The 11,002-nt window shown below is 43.4% G+C and overlaps 1 long non-coding RNA gene across 1 annotated transcript; it reads right to left on the bottom strand.

The window, feature by feature from the left end:
* Window positions 1-5,276: 5,276 nt before the first annotated feature.
* LOC139832828 (uncharacterized) lies at window positions 5,277-7,036 on the bottom strand. The gene is made up of 2 exons (XR_011747389.1): window positions 6,825-7,036; window positions 5,277-5,501 (listed from the first exon to the last, which is right to left on the bottom strand). It is a non-coding gene; the product is annotated as an uncharacterized lncRNA (long non-coding RNA).
* Window positions 7,037-11,002: the final 3,966 nt, after the last annotated feature.

Raw genomic sequence — 11,002 nt, 5'->3', positions numbered from 1 at the left:
GTTAGAGAAGAACTTTGGGCCGCCAACCAAAGCCATGTATCATGGTGGAAGTTTCAGCTTGGACATTAATCCTCAAATCTCTTAGGAGAATATTATCTATTGTTGAATGCTTAAAGCATAAAAGAGGAGTCCATTATCTATTTTCTATGTTGTCCCGGTATGGATGTCCTCAAGTTGAGATCTATCAAAATTGAGAGATCAAATGCGATCTATCTCCTTGGACCTTTGTACAGGTGGCATAGAGGTACCCCTTTGTGACACTTGGTTGAAACATATGTAATGCAATGATAATCCATGGAAATCCGAGCTAATTAGGACAAGGAGCGGGCACTATTAGTATTCGATGCATGAGGCTTGCAACTTATAGGAGGTTTTATGCATAACACATATGAATTATTAATACCGTTGACAAAATTGTTTTCATGTTTTCAAAATAAAAAGCTCTAGCACATGAGTAATCCCTGCTTCCCTCTGCGAAGGGCCTTTCTTTTACTTTATGTTGAGTCAGTTTACCTACTTTTTCTATCTTAGAAGCAAACACTTGTGTCAACTGTGTGCATTGATTCTTACATACTTGCTTATTTGCACTCATCATATTACTTTGTGTTGACAATTATCCATGAGATATACATGTTGAAAGTTGAAAGCAACTGCTGAAACTTAAATCTTCCTTTGTGTTGCCTCAAAACCTTCTATTAAGAATCTATTGCTTTATGAGTTAACTCTTATGCAAGACTTGTTGATGCTCGTCTTGAAAGTACTATTCATGAAAAGTCTTTGCTATATGATTCAGTTGTTTAGTCATTATCTATTTGTTAACAAACTATAGACCATTGCTTTGAATCACTTCATTCATCTCATATGCTTTACAATAGTATTGATCAAGATTATGATGGTAGCATGTCACTTCAGAAATTATTCTTTTTATCGTTTACCTACTCGAGGGCGAGTAGGAACTAAGCTTGGGGATGCTTGATACATCTCCAACGTATCTATAATTTCTGATGTTCCATGCTTATATTATACCAATTGCTACATGTTTTATATGCACTTTATATCATATTATGGCATTTATTGGACTAACCTATTAACAAGATGCCACAGTGCCAGTTTCTATTTATTATGTCTGTTTATTGCAGAAAAGGCCCAAAAACCAAAGTGCTCGGAAAAATCTAGAAAAATCACAGAAATTCTATTTCGCCAGAAGACTCACGGAGCCAGAAGGGCCAGGTCAGAGGAGGCCCAGGGCCTCCTCCCCATCAGCCGGCGCGGCCAGGAGGGGGGCGGCACCACCCCATGGGGTGGGCCCCTCGGGACTCCACCGACGCTGCCCTTTCGCCTATATATTCCTTTGTCTCCGAAAACCCTAGGACGATCGGTCTTCCGCCACGAAAAGTTACGTAGCCGCCGCCATCGCGAAGCCAAGTTCGGGGGACAGAAGTCTCTGTTCCGGCACGCCGCCGGGACGGGGAAGTGCCCCCGGAATCCATCTCCATCGACTCCATCACCATCTTCATCGCCGTTGCTGTCTCCCATGATGAGGAGGGAGTAGTTCTCCCCCGAGGCTGAGGGCTCTACCGGTAGCTATGTGGTTCATCTCTCTCTCCCATGTACTTCAATACAATGATCTCATGAGCTGCCTTACATGATTGAGATCCATATGATGAGCTTTGTAATCTAGATGTCGTTATGCTATTCAAGTGGATTTTACTTATGTGATCTCCGGAGACTCCTTGTCCCACGTGTGTAAAGGTGACAGTGTGTGCACCGTGTGGGTCTCTTAGGCTATATTTCATAGAATACTTGTTCACTGAATTATGATTTGAGTTGGATGTCTCTATGAAATTATGGTGTGTTAGTACCTCCTATGAATGCTCAAAGTGACAGCGTGGGGTGTTCATTAGTACTTGGGAATGCATCTTTAAGGTTTGCTTTTGCAGCCCTACGCGGTGAATTAGTGTTCGTTATCCAACCGGAGAGTAGTTCAGGGTAGCATAGTGAAGTGCTTATATTTATATTCCTTTATGATATCATTGTTGAGAGTGACCACTAGTGAAAGTATGATCCCTAGGCCTTGTTTCTAAGCATTGAAACACCGTTTCCAACAAGTTCTGCTACATGTTCGCTTGCTGCCATTTTTATTTCAGATTGCAATTACTACTTATAATCATCCATATTACTTGTATTTCACTATCTCTTCGCCGAACTAGTGCACCTATACATCTGACAAGTGTATTAGGTGTGTTGGGGACACAAGAGACTTCTTGTATCTTAATTGCAGGGTTGCTTGAGAGGGATATCTTTGACCTCTACCTCCCTGAGTTCGATAAACCTTGGGTAATTCACTTAAGGGAAACTTGCTGCTGTTCTACAAACCTCTGCTCTTGGAGGCCCAACACTGTCTACAGGAATAGAAGCGTGCGTAGACATCAAAGCCCATGGATGTAAGGTAAGCGTTTCCTTTGTAGAATCATGTTGAGGAGAGGACGATGCATGGTTTGAAGTTAGATTTTAAAAAGATATGAAAAATTGGAGAAGGAAGAGGTACCATGAGGTACAACATGCATGGGCTGACTTGTTCTTGTCTGTGTCTACACTCATTGATTTACATAGGATTATTATAACAAACTTGCACATGTTCAGCTGTTTTGCTTCTTTAATATTGATAAATGAAGGGTATGCTCTAGGGCTGACGCGGATTCTAGTTGTTGGAGCCAGAACAGAGCACATTGCAAAAGTTATGAACAGCCTCAGAAATTTGCTGTTAGCAGGTCTCATTGCAGCAAGCTTTGTTTCTAATGAGGTAAGGGTCGGCTGATTCCTCCCAGGAATCGATAGTTGCTCCTTCATGAAAGCAGTTGCATCTCGATCTCGTGCAAAAATGACATCGATATCTCCAAATGGAACACCAATAACTTGTTGAACAGATTCTTCTGTCACAGGTATTGCACCACGTCCTGGGAAAACTAATGTGCGAGACGCTGGATCGAAGCTTTCCATTAGAAACTGGCACAAACCGGGATGCAACTTAGAACACTTAATGTCCAGGAGACCGCCATAGTCATTGTTCCTTATCAACAGCTGTTGTTCCTCTGTAATGCTTGGGTATATCCTGACCAGCCTCATAGGTGAAGCTCTCTGAAATAATTTCTTACTTTTTGTCTACAGAACAAAGTAAAAAATTGGGGAAAAAAATCAGAGGGTGTATGTGCACTTTGACAGTTTTATAATGCAAATGAAAAGTACAAAAAAAGGCAGTAGACTAGGATCTTATAAAAGGACTAACCATATTATCTTGGTGATGTTCATTACCAGCAACTGGGGATTCTTCTTTCACAAAATGCATGGCTGAACTAGCTTCAACTGCATTTACCTCTTGCTTGATTTGGAATTGGACTGGTGATATCGAACGCTTCAGTGTAAACTTATGGCGCATCTGGCTGTACTTTGAATGTTTTCTGACAGACTTGTTTTTCTTCTTACTACTAGATCTTGACATGGCACCTGTGACAAAATCTGCATAAAAAAGGAAGTTACATTTTATTAGAAAATGTAACCTGCATAATACATTTCCCAGAAAGTGACCCTTACAGAAAAACACACTTACAAAAAATTCAGAAAGAAAAGAAAATGTTCCATTTCAGAGTAGCAAAAAATTCAAAAGAGCACACAAAAAAAAGCATTGCAAAAAGACACACAGATAACATATAATTGGAACATATAAAAAGAAGCAAACAATCCACATATATATAAAAAAAATACAGACCATAATGTTGTTGATAGGAACTAATAGAAATTGAGATTGAAGGTTTGGCATAATATGTAGGTACTTATTACATTTCTAGATTCAAAAGTACATTGCAGCAAAAGTGGAACATGACAGACAAGATTTGGGAACATCCTCCCAAAATCAAGTTATGAAATTACAAAAAAAGAAAATGATCACTCGAAGCCCCTCCCTCCCGGTGCAGCCTGATGGTATTTCCTCCCTAGGTGCACTAGGCAACACGTTCCCATGCATCATCGATTGAAGCCCTGAAATATATTGGCATGAAAGATGTGTCAAGGGCGGCAATCCTTTTGTTGACAGATGCTACTCAATAGAACTTGATCATCATGTGTCCACCCACGTAGAAGTGATGCATAGATGTGTAATGAGCTTCAAATGTGGTCCTATACTTCATGTACATTGTTCCATCTTGGTCAACAGCAAACTTGTGGTTTGGGAGGTTGGCAATTCGTATGGCATACAGGAAATCCCTAGGGCGTCCGAAATACTTGATTTCCACTCTTAGCAGAGAATCTGAAGGGCCTTCTTGTACACCAAGGATGTCCATTGTGGTGGCAGACAACGTGGGGTAGTAATGCAAGTCCATGTCTTCGATTGGAGTCCCAAACCCTCTAGGGTAGTGCATAATATAATTGCCATCATGGCATGCAAGGAAATGCTCGATAGTGCATGAGTAAACATCGTCTTCAACATAAGGTAACATACTAATGGTTTCAAGGTTGATGCATTTGATCAACATGTCGGTTAAACTTGAAGGTGCCCCTTGTGTAATCTAGGTTTAGTGCATAGACTGGGTTTGTGCACCTAACAATCGGTTGAGCATGCCGTGTGCTGTTTACGACATAATTGATAGGAGCAGAAGTCAAAGCTCTGACAGTGTGGACTGCATGGAAAATTGCCTCGGGTGACGAAGAGAAACGGACACAAATCAAGAGGACACCAATTACTGGGCCAGGCTGCAAACTAAGGTAGTCCATAACTAAACGAGAAACCATGGGGTTCCTAGATTCTTCGTTGTTGTCCATAGCTCTATTTCTGTCTAAAAACATTAGTTAGTTTTACTGGAGAAAAAGGAAATAGAAACTACAAGCTAAGAATATCCATAAAACAAATGGAAACAAAAACCAACTAATCTGAATATACAGAAGGAAAAAATGCTAGCTCAAAACCTCTTATTGCATATAACATATAGCTAAGCTGCATGTTCCATTTGTGTCCTACACCTTATGATGTTACATTCACCAAAAGTACTCCATCGTACGAAAAAATCCTAGAGAGTGGGAGCTATAAATTTTAAAAATATGTGATGATACAACACTGCATGTTGTGACGCCCCAGAACCGGTACCATGAGGATTCCAGCGATCCCGCCAAAATCCGCACGATATCGATTCTGAGACGCCCTCCGACACGACGTGCGCGACGAATCACACACGTGATGCCAGAGGAATTAACACGAGCGGTAACATTACAACAAGTTTACAATAGAGCCCACTAGAAACATATATTACAACAACGACTCCAACGAGTCAAGATACAAATATACAATACAAAGATCCAATTCATACAGGAGATCGAATACGTCCGAGTACGGACAAGATGCAAATTGGACTAAGAGTCCTGAAGATAACCAGTGGCGTCCATTACCCTGCCTAGGCCAAGTCGGAAGGGTAACCTTGCTAACGTCGTCTTCATCGAACATAACTTCATACCTGCCCGGTTATGTCCCAAAGAAGCAGCAATAAGTACGGGTTCGTACTTAACAAGACTTCAAGACGTATAAGCATTCGTCAACCAGTCGTCCTTTGTACTTGACGCACGCAGGGGACTTAGAGGACGCAAGAGGAACGTCATAGGCAATATGGTGGGGTTAAGCGGCAGCGCGCGAGCACTAAAAACATATAGAGACACTCTACAACATTCGTCTAATCAGAGAAGATGAGAGAGCGCATAAGCTAGCAATTCTATACTCTGCAAACATAACACAACCGATGCGTTCCCTCCTCGCAAGGAAGTACTTACAAAGGCACTCACACGGTGGACAAGTTTTATTAGGTAGCCGTTGTAGTAATGCTATATTACTACGCAAGTTATTAGCAAATTATTAACATCAGCATAAAGGTGTAAGTTGTTCTATGATCGAGCTATACAATTCCAAGTCGTCCGTAACCGCGGACACGGCTTATCGATAAGATGTACACCCTGCAGGGGTTGCCCAAATGTAACCATACGCATGCTCGACCCACTTCTTACATGCGATGTCTCACAACAAGACCGTTCCCAGTTCAACAAGAAAGTCTAGGGGGGGGGCACCCGACTAAGCTACCCGTGACGAAGTTCGGCCGTACTCCGAGACGGACCCAGAGGTTGCGTAGGCGTCTAGGCGGGCACTAACGGCCAGGCACTAGATAAGTCGTCTAGCAGTTATGCAGTACAGTACAGAATATAAACACCCGAAGGCAACAGGAAGTAAACACCCGAAGGCAACAGTATATAAACATGCATGCGCCAAATAAAACCAAGGTTGTGGCCCCCTTTTCAACTGACTTGAAAAAAGGTAATGGGTGAGGGGGGGTCCCGAAAATCGTCCCCACGTACGGGTAGAGTGCTCAATCTCGGAACAGATAACAAGAACTCGGGTCCTAGGGGACATTAGTGAGTCAAAGTTCCGATGCTTTCGCAAAGGGGCTCACAGATGCCTCTGCTTACAATTTTAGTTGTTAACAATAAAGTAAGTGTGATTATCTCCAACAACATATCCATAAACCATGTGTCATGATTTCCCAACAGATAACCCGATAAGATAGCAACAACGGTAAAGAGATAAAAACGGCACTAGCATGCACTACGACTCGCAAGGCAGACCCGATAACCAAACAACAGCTGTAGGAGGTGGTGGTGGCAATGTGGGCTGCTTGAGGTAACAAGTGGATAGGACACGTGACAAGAACGCAACCCAAGACTAGCACAAGGGAGAAGGCAAAATAAAATAGGTGAGCGACTCCTGCAGAGACATGAGTTTAGGAAATGCTTGCCTGTTAAAGCTTGCCGAGGGACATCCGGAGAACTTGTCGTATCTCACAACACCACTTCGCGATCCTATCCGGGAAGAAGCAATTGCTGGACAAACAACGTGTGCAAGTCTTACTACTACGGATAAAGAAGAATCAGCATGAGCAAGATGATATGCATGACATGGCAGCTATGGTGCAATGCAGCTTATCCAAATTAATTGGAGTCGGAACCCCGGACAAACAAATTAGAGTTGAAGTTGCATTTTCTACCGACAAAGTTAAGTGTTGATTAGCATGGCCTACCATGGCAAGGGTGCGCTACTTCAAGATTAAATGGAGCGGGGAGAACCCTAGTTGGAAATCCGAAATACTCCGCATATATGTGAGGTGGATATGCATGACTATCAACGAGCGACATGATGCAAGATGCAAACAGATGAATGGATGGCATATTCATGTTCATCACATTTTTCTGATCAATTTTCATATAAAATACTTTTTATTTCGAGGTACCAATTAAAAGATATGAATTATAGAAGATATAACACATTTTCTGAAATTTCCTGGAAAAACAGAGAAAAGGAAAACGTTTTATACCAGCAGAGAAGCTAGCCACAGGCAATGACAAGTGGGCCAGCGAGATGCCGACATGGCACCGAAGAACTGCGGGTTGTTTTCCAGAAACTGCAGGGGGTTTTGTTGAAAACCATCAGCTGCAGGGACGACGGGTTAGGAAAAGGGAAAGGCAGGGGCTAAACTGAAAAAGGTTCCAGATCTGGATCTGGAGAGGATTTTTCTCACCGAGGTGGATCTTACCCCGCGAGGCTATCACGTGGGGCCAGCGTGTTGACATGGACGACAGCGCGGCGGAGCTTGTGTGCTGCCCGGCAGGTGTTCGATGCGGTGCATGCCGCACGCGTTCTCGATGACGCCGGTGACCGCGGACAAACGTCGACGCTCCAGGCGATTGGAGGCACCCCAGGAAGCGTGGTTGGTTGCGTTCGAAGCGTCTCGCCGAGGGGAACCTGAAGGTGGTGGCGCGCAGTCTTGGAGATCACCGGAAGGCGGCCGGCGATGAGGTCCTGCAGCGGAGCCGTCGGCATCAACGGTGAAAACACGACCCAGGAAGCAAGGAGAGAGGAGAGGAGGTGCAGGGGACGCGTGAGCTCACCCTGAAGCACGATGTGATGACGCTGGTGCCGGAGGAGGCCGGTAGCCGCCGGAATCGATGGAGAACTGCGGCGGCCGGAGAGGAAAACGGCGACAGCTGCCGTCGATTTCGAGCTCGATTCATTGATTTCCTTGGACGAGGAGATTCAGGGCGACGAGACGGTGCTCATGGTGACCTCGGTTCGTCGAGCGGTGGTCTGTAGCGGCGGCGTGCCGGTGAGGTTGCCACGGCAGAGATGGGGTTTTTCCCGCTGCTCTCGCTTGGCTTGCAGAAGAAGAAGAGAGGAGGCGAGCGAGGCGTGAGGGAGGGGAAAAAGATGGGCGGTGGTCCAGAGATAAAGAGAGGGAGGAGGGAGGAGGACCATGATACGTCCAATTTGCATCACTATTTTATATCATAATTTGCTGTTATTCATTGATATATTTCATATTGGGACACAATACTTATGTTATTTCATCTATTTTGCATGTTTCATCATTATTGGAGGATCAAGCACCGGAGCCAGGATTCTGCTGGAAAAAGCACCGTCAGAACGCAATATTTCGGAAGATCAACTGTGGAAGGAAATTATACCAAAAATCCTATTTTTCAAGATGACGAAGGAAGCCAGAAGGAGGAGCCAGGAGGACCCAGCGTGGGCCCACACCCTAGGGCGGCGCGGCCCATGCCCTGGCCGCGCCGCCATGTGGTTTGGGGGGCCCACGACCCCTTTCGCCTCCTTTTCTTCGCGAAATCCTTCGTCCCGAAAACCTAAGCCACAGAGGGTACCTCGCGAAGAGTTACAGCCGCCTCTGTGGGGCGGAGAACACCAGAGAGAAAAGAGCTCTCCGGCGGGCAGGAATCCGCCGGGGAAATTCCCTCCGGGAGGGGGAAATCGACGCCATCGTCACCGTCATCGAGCTGGACATCATCTCCATCACCATCATCATCATCTACACCATCATCACCGCCGTCTCCACCGCTGGATACCGTCACCGCCGTAGCAATTTGGGTTTGATCTTGATTGTTTGATAGGGGAAACTCTCCCGATATCGATCTCTACTTGTTGTTGATGCTATTGAGTGAAACCATTGAACCAAGTTTATGTTCAGATTGTTATTCATCATCATATCACCTCTGATCATGTTCCATATGATGTCTCGTGAGTAGTTCGTTTAGTTCTTGAGGACATGGGTGAAGTCTAAATGTTAGTAGTGAACTATGGTTGAGTAATATTCAATGGTATGATATTTAAGTTGTGGTGTTATTCTTCTAGTGGTGTCATGTGAACGTCGACTACATGACACTTCACCATTTATGGGCCTAGGGGAATGCATCTTGTATTCGTTTGCTAATTGCGGGGTTGCCGGAGTGACAGAAACCTAAACCCCCGTTGGTATATCGATGTAGGAGGGATCGCAGGATCTCGGAGTTTAAGGCTGTGGTTAGATTTATTCTTAATTACTTTCTTGTAGTTGCGGATGCTTGCAAGGGGTATAATCACAAGTATGTATTAGTCCTAGGAAGGGCGGTACATTAGCATAGGTTCACCCACACAACACTTATCATAACAATGAAGATTATTTAGCCGTATGTAGCGAAAGCACTAGACTAAAATCCCGTGTGTCCTCGAGAACGTTTGGTCATTATAAGTAAACAAACCGGCTTGTCCTTTGTGCTAAAAAGGATTGGGCCACTCGCTGCAGTTGTTACTCTCGCACTTTACTTACTCGTACTTTATTCAACTGTTACATCAAACCCCCCTGAATACTTGTCTGTGAGCATTTAAAGTGAATCCTTCATCGAAACTGCTTGTCAACACCTTCTGCTCCTCGTTGGGATCGACATTCTTACTTATCGAAAATACTACGATACGCCCCCTATACTTGTGGGTCATCAAGACTATTTTCTGGCGCCGTTGCCGGGGAGTGAAGCGCTATTGGTAAGTGGAATTGGTAAGGAAAACCTTTACTGTTGTGCTGATTTTATTTCTGCCTGCTGCTATAAGTCATTATGGAGAGATCTTCTCTTCAATTTTTATTTGGGAAATCTACTACTACTGAAATGGTAGTGGATGAGGCGCCAGGTGAGGAAGTGATACCATATAAAATACCTATGAAAATTATTGAACGTGTTATGGATAACCGCTATGAAGGGGATGGAACTGTCCATCCCGGTGATCATTTACTGTTTTTGCATGAATTATGCGGTTTATTCAAATGTGCAGGTATTGCTATGGATGAAGTGAGGAAGAAACTATTCTCTTTATCGCTGTCTGGTAAAGCGGCGCATTGGTATAAATTACTGGATAATGGGGATTCTCTTGAATGGAATGATATTGTGCCCCGGTTTTATTCTAAGTTCTATCCTCCAAGTGAAATTCATAAGGATCGGAATCGCATATATAATTTTTGGCCTCATGATGGAGAGAGTATTGCCCAAGCTTGGGGGAGATTGAAGTCTTTAATGCTCAAATGCCCCATTCATGAGCTTCCTGGTAATGTTATTATTGATAATTTCTATGCAAGACTTTCTTTTCAAGACAAGACCTTGCTGGATACTTCTTGTTCTGGATCATTTACACGCAACAAAGAAGAGTTTAAAAGGGACCTTCTTGATCGGATCCAAGAAAATACTGAAGGTTGGGAGAACGACAAGGATAGAGAATCAGGTATAATTTATGATTATAAATGCATTGAAGCTTTTATGGATACTGATAAATTTCGTAATATGAGTGCTACATATGGTCTTGATTCTCAAGTTGTTGCAAATCTTTATAAAGCTTTTGCCTCTCATTATGAATTGCCAAAGAAGAATTTTGATAAGTATCATGAACCTTATAAAGATAAAATTGATTCATCTATTAATAAATGCGTTGTAGTTGAAACTGCTGATCATGTTATTCCTGAAGCTTATATTGAAAAAACTCCTTTCCCTGCTAAAATGAAGGAGTACTCTGTTATAAATAGTGTGGTTCATAAAAGTGAAAAGAAACCTGTAGAACCTGAAGAACAAATAAAAGTTGAACCTGCTGTTGCGATAGTTAAAG

The sequence above is a fragment of the Lolium perenne genome, chromosome 6, assembly GCF_019359855.2.
Source record: "Lolium perenne isolate Kyuss_39 chromosome 6, Kyuss_2.0, whole genome shotgun sequence".
In the NCBI taxonomy this organism is placed as follows: Eukaryota; Viridiplantae; Streptophyta; class Magnoliopsida; order Poales; family Poaceae; genus Lolium; species Lolium perenne.
The sequence above is the reverse complement of the archived record's forward strand: the minus strand, read 5'-3'. Positions and strand labels throughout refer to the sequence as shown.